Source organism: Condylura cristata, unplaced genomic scaffold (assembly GCF_000260355.1).
Source record: "Condylura cristata isolate star-nosed mole 26May11 unplaced genomic scaffold, ConCri1.0 scaffold00037, whole genome shotgun sequence".
In the NCBI taxonomy this organism is placed as follows: Eukaryota; Metazoa; Chordata; class Mammalia; order Eulipotyphla; family Talpidae; genus Condylura; species Condylura cristata.
Window position 1 is genome coordinate 2,851,686 of NW_004567138.1, and position 12,192 is coordinate 2,863,877.

Sequence of the window (12,192 nt, forward strand, 5' to 3'; positions counted from 1 at the left end):
GTGCAATTTTACCCATCAGGAGAGAAACTTTCAGAGAATGTCCTTCAGTCCTATCACTCAGTATTCAGTTAGTTCCCCCAGGAAACCAGCTGGATCCCACCAAGGGATGATGCTAAGAATATTGCCAGCAAGACTCCAAGTTCTCACCAGGATGGTGATGAAGAAAAGGTGATAGCCTTTTTCTTTCCTGACATACCTAGGTTGGCTGCATCCTTTTCGTCACATTGTTTGAAAACAGACAACATCTTGGAATTCCTCTCAGCTCTAGTCTTTCTGCTTTCTACCTGCTTCTCTCCAAGACGGGACATCTCTTTGGAAATCTCCCTGACTTGTCTGGATGAACAAACACTTGGAGGTGTTTGCCACTTAAACATATTTCTCCATGTTTTACTGATTATGCTTAAAATCCAGCAGTTACTTTATAGTACCATCTTTAAGGTCAACTCTGGACTCCTCAGCAGAGGTTAGTTACTAGGAAGACATTTCCAAATCCAGCCCTTTCACTAACACTTCTCACCTGTTCTAACCTTTGAGTACTGGCAGTTTTCCAGGATGCCAGGTTCTCTCTTACCTCTGAATTTACATGTTAGCCAGTAGACTCCAGAAGTTGGCATTTTCTCCCTCTCTTGAATCTGGATTTATTAGGTGTTTTGCTTTGGTCACGAGAAATTAGCCAACACCTTGCAAGTAGAAGTTAAACACACTGAAGCTTGGGGTTTGCCTTCTCTTGCGTGTTACACAGTCTGTACTAACTGTGATACCCGACTTGGCTTTCTGGCTAACAGCTGACTACCCTTCGGGTCAGAGGATGCAGATTTCCCTGACCCCCTGATCCACATGTTGCCTTCATAGCCTCCACAGAGAGCTCTGGTTGCAGGGCCCATGACTGAAAGATCCTTGAGTTGGTTTGGTTGTCTTGCCTGAGCACATGCTGAATAAATATTTGCTAAATAGAGACACAGGCATTCATACGTGTTTTCAGGATTTTTCTATCCTTAATTTCAAAGTATTAATGGAGACAATTTTTACCTATCACCACACCTAGACATGCTAATTACGTCAGACTATATTTTCATGCTTTCCACTCATATTAATAGTCTTTGGGAATCTCCCTCCTCCTTTTACAGATGAGACTATCATATTTTCCAAACTCACTGTGCCTTTCAGTTTCACTAGTATGTAAAAAAAAAAAAAAAAAAAAAAAACCACCTAAAATTCCAACGGCCCTCAGCATATGCTCATGGATATTCTGAAAGATGTCACCATCACCATTATAATTACTCTACCGTAATTACTCTACCGTATATGTCAAGGAAGCAGAAGCTTTTAACAATACATAACCGACTTTGCTGTCAATGTAATGGCATTGACAGTTAATGACAATTCACATTACAGAGGAACCGTCTCTACAACAAAGAGATGAGCAAGCTGCAATTGTTCACCTGTTCATTTCAGTAATCCATCAGGATGAATTTTTTTTTATGAAATTTACCATCCTAACAGCATTGCAGCTGCTGCAGTTACTAGGAGCAATCACTAAAACCTACCATACATTATCTCATTTAATTCCCCCAACATTTCTGTAGGGAAATGTTTGCCCCTACATTACAGATGAGCTAAATCAGACTCAGAGAAATGGGACAGTGTTTGCCAGGATACATAGCTAATGATGAGTAGGCTGGGGTTTGAACCCAGATATGCTTCGAAAATGTCTTGTTTGGACAAATACTTTAGTGGTAGCAACAACTACTTTCTCTTAGAAGAGGAGGAAATAGAGAGGAAAGGAAAAGAGCTTGTTCTTGTTCTCAGAGGGGCAGGAATAGGAAGAGAATCTGGAGCTTCATTCTTAATCTGGGTGATGTTCAAAGTGTCTTCATATTCTTCTGAGTTATTAATATTTACATGGCACTCCCTTTGCGACTTACAAGTCCAAGAGGGAAAGAAAACAGGTTCTTTCTTTTTTTAGGTGTGCATCAAACCCCGTGTATCTAGACAGGTCAGTGCAGGGACCTAATCAGGTTATCAAATTGATAACCTTAATCAGGTTAAGAAATTACCAAATTTCTTAAAAATATAAACCTGCTGGTGGTGCAGCAGGTTAAAGCACAGTGCTGAAAAGTTAAAGCCACTTCAGCATGAGTTCGATCCCTGCCTGCCCCAGAGGTGACCCCATAACGCAGCAGACTTCTCCTGACCTGCCTGCTGCTCCCCTTAGTAGTGTACTTCGTCAGTCGGCCTGTTCTGCTCCCCACTCTGCCTCTGGTGAATCCTCTCACCGCCCCTACACCTCTGACCTGTACCCCAGCTCTGTATGCACAAATAAATAAATATTAACAAAAAAAAGCAATCATCAAACCTAGAGAAGAATTTTAATCATCCAACTTAAACATAATTCACCTTAGCTGCATTCATTATTCATATCAACATACAAGAACTAGATTTCTACCTTGTACTATGAAGAATGACAAATACCTACTATTTAATATTGAATCCAGAGTTATGTAACAATCTTTTTTTTTTTTTTTTTAAAGCACAACTCTGCTTCTCTACAATAACAAAATGCACCTAATAAGTATTTCTTGTTCTAGGACACACAGTGTTTTTTTTTTTCTACAATTTAAACCATTACAACAATGTAAAATATGATGTGTTAAGCAGACGACACATTTGTCAAACCACACTGATTTATTCTATTTGTTAAGAAACACCTTGGAGACAGAGGATACTTTGAAAGCACAAACGACTATCCCTAGTTTCTTTTTGGCCAACTTGTTTTTCTTGTATTTCCAATCCCAGATATTCAATATCTATCCTTATTTCAGGTACGAATCAGGGATCATATTGGTTTATACACAGTGAGTTAATTCCACCTTGGTTGTCTTCCTCATCATGAACACATGCAATCATCTTAACTAAGAATTGTCATTCAGCAGAACAAACAATAACAGGTCTCCAAGAGTACATGAAACAAAAGGTACTTAATAATACCTTATGTCATTTGTGGCTTTCAAAAGTCCTGGGGACATCACTTTCATCATCTGATTCCATTATTCCTCTCTTCCTAAAAGCTTTACTGGCGAACCCATCTTGAGTTCATTTTTGGTGAAAAAGGGTCACAAGATCTCCATGCTAACACAGATGGGAGCACCCCAAAGAAAATACTAAGCAACATCTTTGGTCTGGAGCTTCCATGATGAATGAATAATAAAGTTAGCAGACATCCAATGCCAATCAATGGCCCGAGTTTACACTTACACTAGACAAGGTCAACTGGGGTAGGGGCTTTGAGATATAATCTCTGGACTCATATGCGCTTTTGGATCCAAGCCAGAAAACGTGGAAAAAGTCACTTAGTGCCAATTCAATTTGACATAAAGGGAGGAGAGTAATTAAAAAGGAGAGGACAAGGTGAGTAGTGTTCTCTTTCAACATTGGGTATGTGGATAAATTATAGAAGCCCAATGACAAATCTCTGGTGACAAAGGACTGCTGTCAGACCCAACCTGTCAACAGGAAAAGGAGTCGAGATTGACTATAGTGGTGTTTCCCTTCATCCCCCCTTTAACCCCCCCACCCAACTCCCCTTGACGTCTGATTCCTCCCAGAGCTCTCCTCGCATCCCCAGCTCTGAATGCCGGAGCTGGTAAACAACTGGAACATTAACTCACTTCATAGGAAAAACTGACACCACCTCATGTTCCTGGCTCACCTAACATCCCGGCCTGGCAGTCCTCACATCTGCCTGGGCTAGCTACACATCACTTTGATCTTCTTCACGGGATCCTACCTGGCCAAAGGTCCTCGTAAGTGACACCCCTGAGATCCACCCCCCTCTTCCTGGAGGCCTGCCCAGAAGAAGGAAATGGAAAATCCTCTTTGAATAGGGTGCCAAATCCCTTCTGACCCCCCTCTTCCACTACCACCCCCTTGCTTGTCTGGAGGGATGTGACAACCGGCAGGTTGCTAAGACAACTTGACAGCGTCATTGCTGGGGCACAGAAATAGATCCCCAGCAGAGCTGGGAACCTGGATTGCAAATGCCAATGACAGTGATGAGATAGCGATCAGCAGCTGATCTGCCCCACTGGAGGAAGTGACTGACTAATGTCAACCAGTGGGCAGCCCATACTAGCTTGTACCTTGCCATGTATCCTTATACTACAGGTACACTTGATGTGCTGGTGACTGAAAAGGGGCAAGAGACTTACTTGCTGGAGGTAGAGGCTGAGTGAGTTGATTCTGAATTATGTGAGCCAGTAGATAGGCAGTAAGCACCTGGCATTTGTATATTTCACTGTAAGTCTCCCCAAAGTGCTTGTTCACAAGCAGAAGTATGAAAGCCAAAGACACGGAGAGCCACTGATGTTGCCAAAAGGAAGGAAAAGAGTTGGAGAGGCGAACGCTGTCTTCTTTCTTTAAAACAACATCTTAATCTCTTACTTCCTTTTCTTGGAGAACAAAAAAGAAAAGGCAGAAAGGACTGGAAAACTAGGACTGGCCATGGGAACAGAAGGATATTTGTGTCCAGTTTGCTTTGTTCTGCAGGTAAGTCATACAATGCTTCCAACAGGTTGTAACTTGCAGGCACTACAAGATCAAGACCGCCTTGCATTTCAGCCTTGGAGAAATTACCGTTTTTTCAGTCCTAAACTACAAAGGCTTGAGAAGAGAAAAGGAAGAGGAAATGATGAGCAACTGAATAGAAATTTTAGAAAACTCCTGTGGCAAGCACATTTTCATTTTGAGACATGAACAGCAAAGTAGTGTGAGGGTACAGAGCCCGGGACCCCTTAGATGCTCTGTGCATCCACTCTGCAGAAACTATGGGCAAACCGCATCCCAGGGTCCTGTTCCAGAGAAGTCCCTGGAGGCTGCAAGAGATGTGATCTGAGACATGTGTGATAAAGGTGTTGCAAAGGGAAGAAGAGGGTTAAGAGTTCAAAGATAAGGAGGATGAGAATTTGTCAGTTTTGCAAATTAAAGATGCTGAAGGAAACTGATCTTTATATGCCATGAATATATCCATGTTGGAGGAAGTGGTTTCTGATGCAAAGACAAACAGAAAAAAAGACTTGGGAAAAGTAACATAGGCTTCAAGCAGCTAAAAAGCATTGTGTACTTGTTGAAAGTTACTTTTTCTCAATCATGAAACATACTTAGGTGAGCAAGAGGTTAACATAGATTTACAAAAGATGGATGAATTCTTTCAATGTAAGATTTCACTCAGCAACAATTTATTTTGTAGCTACCATAGAAAATTTAATGTGAATATATGTTGAGGGAGTAGTTAAATGATTCTCTGGTATATATAAAAAAAAAATGATTGCTTTGCAAAAGTGAAAAATTGGGGGAATTAAAAGAAGGAAATTATCTTTCAATTTGTCTTTTATATTAGTCCCAAGGAACAATTTATTTGCTAATAAGAACCAACAGATTTTGTTTGGGTTTTATGATAAAACAGTGTCATTTAGTTCTTATCCGTGTCCCACTTTTCTGTGAGAAAACAAAGGAGAAGCAATAATGTTTGAAAAAAATGAAAATAATTTGAGTACAGAGGTATGATATAGTTGGTGAGAAATGACATATATAGTAATGTTACAGCAGAGGGGATGGGGCCTGTCAGCCTCCGAGGCACCCATAGTGTGGGAATCATTTGATCTCTAGCTTAAGAATTTTCAGTGCTTACTATTTCTCATCCATGGCTGCATCGCTACTCACACATCCTTGACCTCCCTTTTGACGTGTGTACAATTCTTGAACAGTGAGCACTTCAAATACACACCACTTGAGAAATACATTTTTAGTTCTGTCTCAAGTTCAGTGGAAAACAATACACTTTACTAGGCCTGGGAAGCACCATTTCTTTAAGTGGCCTAAGTTCTTGCTTCCGTTTTTGCCTATTAATCTATAAAGTGTCCCAAAAGGACAATGGTTCCCAAGTGGTATAGATTCCCCCCAATTCCTGTGTTGTTGGTCCAACCACAGTAATTCTGATGGAAAGAGCTTCTAGCTCTGAAGCTTCATCTGCCAGATGCAGAAGCAGATAAATAAAGGGCCAGTTTGAGCGTCTGTACCTCTCCTGTCTGCTCAACGAGGCACATGCATATAATAACCTGGCTGAATTTCACTCTCCTTCAACACCTACTTCAATGCCTAATTCAGCTGCTCAGAAGTCCTTGAAGCCTTCCCTGGAAATGCTGAGGCACCCTGTCCGTAGCCCCCTTAGAGTACCTGACAGGCCCCGGTACATCCTCTCACAGGCTCGCCTGAAGTCTCAGAGGGCAGTTAATGTAATTACTCATCAGTATATCTCTAACAGACTTTGCCACACCATGGCTCACAGTAGTCTTTTAATAAATATGATTTATCTAGTGAATTCTAAACTGAAATCGGTTACACGATCTTTTACCTCAGCACTATTCAGTTAGAAAGCTGTCTATAGCCCTCTCTGGTGGTGCAATGGCTTGAAGCGGATCACTGCAAACTAGCCATGACACTTCAATCCCCAGCCCCGGAGGTGACCCACATGGCACAGCAGACCTCTCCTGTCTTGCCCGCTGTTCCCCTCAGTAGTGTACTTCATCAATCTGCCTGTTCTGCTCCCCACTCTGTCTCTGGGGAGTCCTCTCTCATTGTCCCCACACCTCTGGCTTGTACCCCAGTTCTGTATGCATAGATGGATAAATCTTAAACAAAGAAAGCAAGAAAGCTGTCTAACAGGCTGTTGATGCTTTCTTCTCCACAGAGCATGAGTTTTGAGGGAGCTACATGAACCCTTTTCTGTCCACAATTTCTGGGTGTTCCATGTGCTTCCCTTCTCCAGAAGGCCAAGAGGCCTTGGGGAGGAGGATGCTGAGGGGAAGGGTGAGCCCGGATGCTGTACTTAACTGCTAGACTCAGGAAGTAGTTTTGACAACTCTCAGAAGCAGCAAAATTCCCGCCAAAGGAGCAATGGTCAGAAATTAGTGAGCCACCAATAAGCAACTGGAGGAAGACTGGGAAAGGGGGAAAAATAGGTGAGATAGAGAACCCCACAGGACTACATGCAATAAGGGAAGTCCCAGAGCACTGGATGGCGTAAGCCAGCGAGGGCTTCTTTGCCTTTCTGACAGGCAGGCCTATTACAAGTGGGGGCAAAAAAAAGAAACCATTTTCCCTCACTTATCTAACAGGAAAATCTCCCTTTTTCCTCCTGACCCCCTTCTCTAATGCAGTTCTTTTCTTATGATAGTGCAGGAGAATTTGATATTACTGATGATAAATCTAAAAGGTACAGTTTGACAGTCACAAAGGGAAATTCCCAAATCGCTCTTATTAGCATGTGTACATGTAATTCTTTTACTCCGGGAGCTAGAAATTTAGCTCCCACTTTTCAAAGCTTATAAAGCCAGCCTCGTGCTGTCTAAACAGGCACAGAGTTTTCTTATGTTCTTCTGTTGCTTCTGCAGAATAATGTATTAGGAAAAGCTATTCTGGAAAGGGTCCATTCAACATACAAACTTCAAGAAGACCTTACATTTGCTATCCTCAAAAGCAAGGTAGGGGTCCTCCCTGGTGGAGCAATGGGTTAAAGCTCAGCACTGAGAAGCTAGCTGCAGCCACAGCCCCTTCAGTGTGAGTTCAATCCTGGTTCAAGAGGTGACCCGTGTGGCACAGCCCATCTCTCCTGTCTCACCTGCTGCTCCCCTCAGCAGTGTACTTCGTCAATCTGCCTGTTCTGCTCCCCTCTCTGTCTCTGGTGAATCTTCTCACTGCCCCTGCACCACTGGCCTGCATCCCCATTCTGTATCCATAAATAAATACATCTTTAAAATAAATAAATAAAAAGTAGAAACACTAAGAAAGTGTGAACTTCCCTTTCCACACCACAAAGACTTGAGATGGTTCTAGAACACTTTTCCTTCATTTCAAATTTTGCAGCATTCAACAACGAAGAACACGAAAACGATGCCATTAAGAATATGGTGAGTTTCTAGATAGACCCAGCATTTCATGCCTGGCTCCCACTTTAGGAATAAATGTTCAACATACACAATGGTAGAATGATGTGTTTATAGCTGACACAACCACTGCTATCCACAGAACGCCAGGGCAAGTATCTCCTAGTCAACTGATACAGCAAACCACTCAAAAGGCAAAGGGGAGGAAATAGACACAGTACAGGATTGTTGTAGTACAGAAAACCCCCAAACTCTCTTATTACAGTTCTCTAAGGCCTTTAAAAAAGAAAATGTTTTCTCCGCATTCACTTATAGACATCACATTTAGCATTTACTTCTGAAAAAAAAAAAAAAAAGACTAGTCTCTCATGCCACCCCCTCCTATCAAAGCACTCTCAAACTCAAGCACTTCTCAGTAGAACCACATTTAGGCTTCTCTCTTCCTCATAAAGTAGAACCTCATGTGGGAAGCCTAGGAAAGTACTTACTCAACATTGATTCAACAGCTATAGGCCCATCCTAGATAAAACAACATTGAAGGCATTGGGGATTCAGTGGGGAATCATCATCATCATCAAAATAATAAAATCCCTGTTTCATGGAGCTTCCGGTCCAGTTGAGAAGAAAGCCAATTAAAAAGAGAAATGTAAAATATAAAATGTGTAAGTGTGTAAAGAAAGACAAAGCAGGCTGGAGGCCAGAGAGGTGTGGAGTAATGTTCCTTTGTGCAGGTCAGGAAAGACCGCTTTGATCTGGAAACTGGAGACATAGGAAAGCAGGGAAGTTTAGCAAAGAAATACATATCACTGCCTCCCTGCTTATAAACTCAGCAGTACTTGATGAGACGAACAATTATTTAAAGTAAACTTCAAAAGTACTTCATATGTAATTTTCAAAAAGGCTAATGAGTGTGCACCCTAAATTTAAGTGATGAAAGCTGCATTCTTGGACACCACTCCACGGAACAGCTCTGAATTGTCATGTGTCCCCTGGAGGGCCCTGTGGGATGGGCAATGGTGGCTGACAGGCTGATTTTTCTCTTCATCCCCCTAAGACTGTGTTCATGTTTTTAAAGAAGTTGTTAATTGAAGGTGTGTTACTGACCTTCCAAACCACACAGGGTAAAGTCCATCTACCTCATCCAAGGCTGTTTGACACTCACAAACAGAAGGACCATCAGACATAATTTAACATTCTCACATTCTTCCTCTTGTCCCAGGGTCTTGGGCAGCTCGGGCTGATCCCTCTAACTATAGCGCCATGCATACAGCCCAGGTCAACTGATATGCAGCTCCATCGTCTTTCTTGCACAGACGACAGTGTTTGTGAGCAGGTTGGAGACAATTTCAGGAGTGAAGCCCGTCTGTACATTGGGGGCAAATTTGCAATTTGTGGGTGCCAGACAGGAGTGTTGGGGCATGATGAGTTGGGATGCACTCCTACAAGGATTGCTGAGGATGGAAACTACTAATTCCAATAGCTGCTACTGTTATTACCCCAATATTCATATACCAGAGTCATACCCCTGCCCAATGAAAGGGCACACGGAACACCAAATTGAAGGGGAAGTACAAACTCAGAGTTGTAAAAGTATACCCAGCTATGTAAAGGTTACTACTTTCAAATTTTACTAAGAAAATTGGGACTCCCCTTTCAAGCTGATGCAATCTGGAAGAGAAAGTTCTTAGCACTAAAGATCACTAGAATTGAGTATTTTCTTCCTCTCTCTTAACCCACTTTATTTACAGAAGGATTTTTAAATGACTTTAAGTTGGCCATGTGGCATCTCAAAGTTTACACTTCAGAACTTTTTGAAAACCTCATTTAATGTTTCAGTTTTGAAAGGGCATCACATGAGCAGTTCAAAGTAATGGGTTAAGAAAAAAGAAAAACCACCATAAGATTAGAATCAAAAGCTAGATTAGCATCAAGAGTTATCTTGATTATAGTAACAGCAATGCTCATTTCTGTGCAACGTGAAACCCAAAAAACTTTCTCAGAAGACACTGGATAAAAATGCTAAAAAAAAAAAAAAAAAAATCACCAGAAGTACATTCTAACACCCACCTGACTAAGAAAATAATTTCTAGTAAAACACACTGCTATGGTGACACCCTAATCTAGCAGGCTCAAGTTTTTGATAGTAATAGAAACTTTTACAAATGAGAGATGTTAAGCATTAAAGCATGTTTACATACTGTTCTCCCTGTAATGGGGGACACAAACCAAGGTGCAAACAGGTGAACAAACAAATAAGGTGGAATCTACAGGCGCCCACAAACAGCACTCAAGGGGCTTGACCTTGGCAATAGAATCAGTTCAATTGATTGTAAGAGCTGGGCACTTAGAACCAGTGTGATCACACATATAAAATGGAAACATTTAACATGTTAACACAGAAAAATGCCAGCATCTCCTGTCATCCATTATTGTAAGACACTGGGAAATTTTAGACTTCATAAGGTTTTTTAAAATATGGGCCCTCCCTGGTGGCGCAGCGGGTTAAAGCACTGCACTGAGAAGCTAAAGCCACTTCTGCATGAGTTCGATTCCCACCTGCCCCGGAGGTGACCACTTGGCGCGGCAGACCTTTCCTGACCCGCCCGCTGCTCCTCTCAGCCGTGTACTTCATACATCTGCCTGTTCTGCACTCTGTCTTTGGTGAAGCCTCTCACCGTCCCTGAGCCTCTGGCCTGTACCCCAGTTCCTTATGTACAAATAAATAAATCTTAAAAAAAAAAAAATGACTGGCTATTTCAACCTGAGGAGATAGGAATACAAGTTTTTTAAAAATGAAAAAAAAAAACTATTTATTGGAAATATCTTCTTTTTAGTGTTGATGCTTTTTCTCCCCCAACAAACACCCTTGTATTATTTTATTTTGCTTCTTTCCAAAATCTTTTATGCAACTGGGAAAATAAATTGGTAACAAAAACCTAGAAAAGTTTTGATTGAATTACTAAAAAGTTGAAAACGTGGCAGATAAGATGTACATATACACACACAAAAATATACACTTAAGTATTTATGTGACACACACACATACATATCTACGATATATCAAGCATGTAAATGTAAACACACACATACACATACACACCCCACAAAACCTAGTCAAAGCTGGCTCTTTATTTTCTCAATTTAAAGATAATATTGCTCACAGGTCAGTCTGGATTTCCTATAGCTCTATTCTTTCCTAGTCAAAACTCCTGCAAACTTTCTGTGACAGTCTTTCTGAGGTAGAATCCCCAGAAAGCGGCAGAGCTGGGGAAACCCAAGAACTTCATGGTGGATAAGCTCCTCGAAGCCTGTAGGGTGCCCACTCTTCTATAATTTGCACCTGAAACTCCACACAAAAGGTGGACCAGCAGCTGACATGCAGAAACGACTACACTCAAAATCCCAACCCAGTCACCTGAAGACAAAAAAACCCCGTAAAACAGTCCATTTTGAGTACGAGAAACACCTCGAGCATTGCATTAAGAGTTTCATTCCTCAAATCTGTGAAAGCCAGCAAAAATACTAAATTCCGATCGCAACACTTGATAAATAAATGCAATGGCTGGGTAGGAAATTGTGGGTACCACTTCACAGCCCTGAGGCTTTACCCCCATACCCACAACCTAAAAGCACAGTGCCAGCCCAGTCTCCAGGGGCGGCTCTAAATTTGACATGTACTATTTAACTGTACCAGGAGAAAGGGTGTTCCTGCAACGAAAGAATCACTGTATTCCATCCTTTTATTCCAGAAGGAGATAATGAGCAGTGCCCCACAGAAGCTGAGAGAAAGGCAAGTTCATGGCAAATAAAAACAGAACCTCTCCCCTAAAAAAAGAAATTAATTGGATGATCACCTAGAGCTAATGCTAATACCCCTTCATCACCCTGGCTCGGTTACATCCAGTGATTCACGAATCTGTGCCAGGCAAGCTGCTGCAGATGTTGCTCTTGTTAACTTACAGCATTCACTGTGCGCTGTTCACAGGTGGCCCCACCTAGCCTTCACCATGGAGACTTCCACAGGACACTGAGGTGCTCCTGAGCTCGGGCGCGCTTTTTCTTCCTTTCACAGAGCAGGGAGAGCAATCTAGCATGGGAACAGAACGGCAGAGAAAAAAAAAAGGTAAATGCATCATCAAATCACTCGTTCTCCACAAATGAAGTCTCAGGATCAGTTAGGCTCATTGAGAACTCACTAAAGACCATTTCTTAAAAAAAGAAATTCAGAACTTTTGCTCTTGCCCCAGAGGAT

The 12,192-nt window shown here is 41.8% G+C and overlaps 1 protein-coding gene across 1 annotated transcript in view; it reads right to left on the reverse strand.

Annotated features, from left to right (window-relative positions):
- Window positions 1–12,192, reverse strand: part of ATXN1 (ataxin 1) — a 394,234-nt gene that overhangs the window by 138,536 nt on the left and 243,506 nt on the right. Inside the window, exon 5 of the mRNA XM_004693284.2 lies at window positions 11,901–12,027. The gene's annotated coding sequence lies outside the window, so the exon portion shown is untranslated. The remainder of the gene's footprint in view (window positions 1–11,900; window positions 12,028–12,192) is intronic.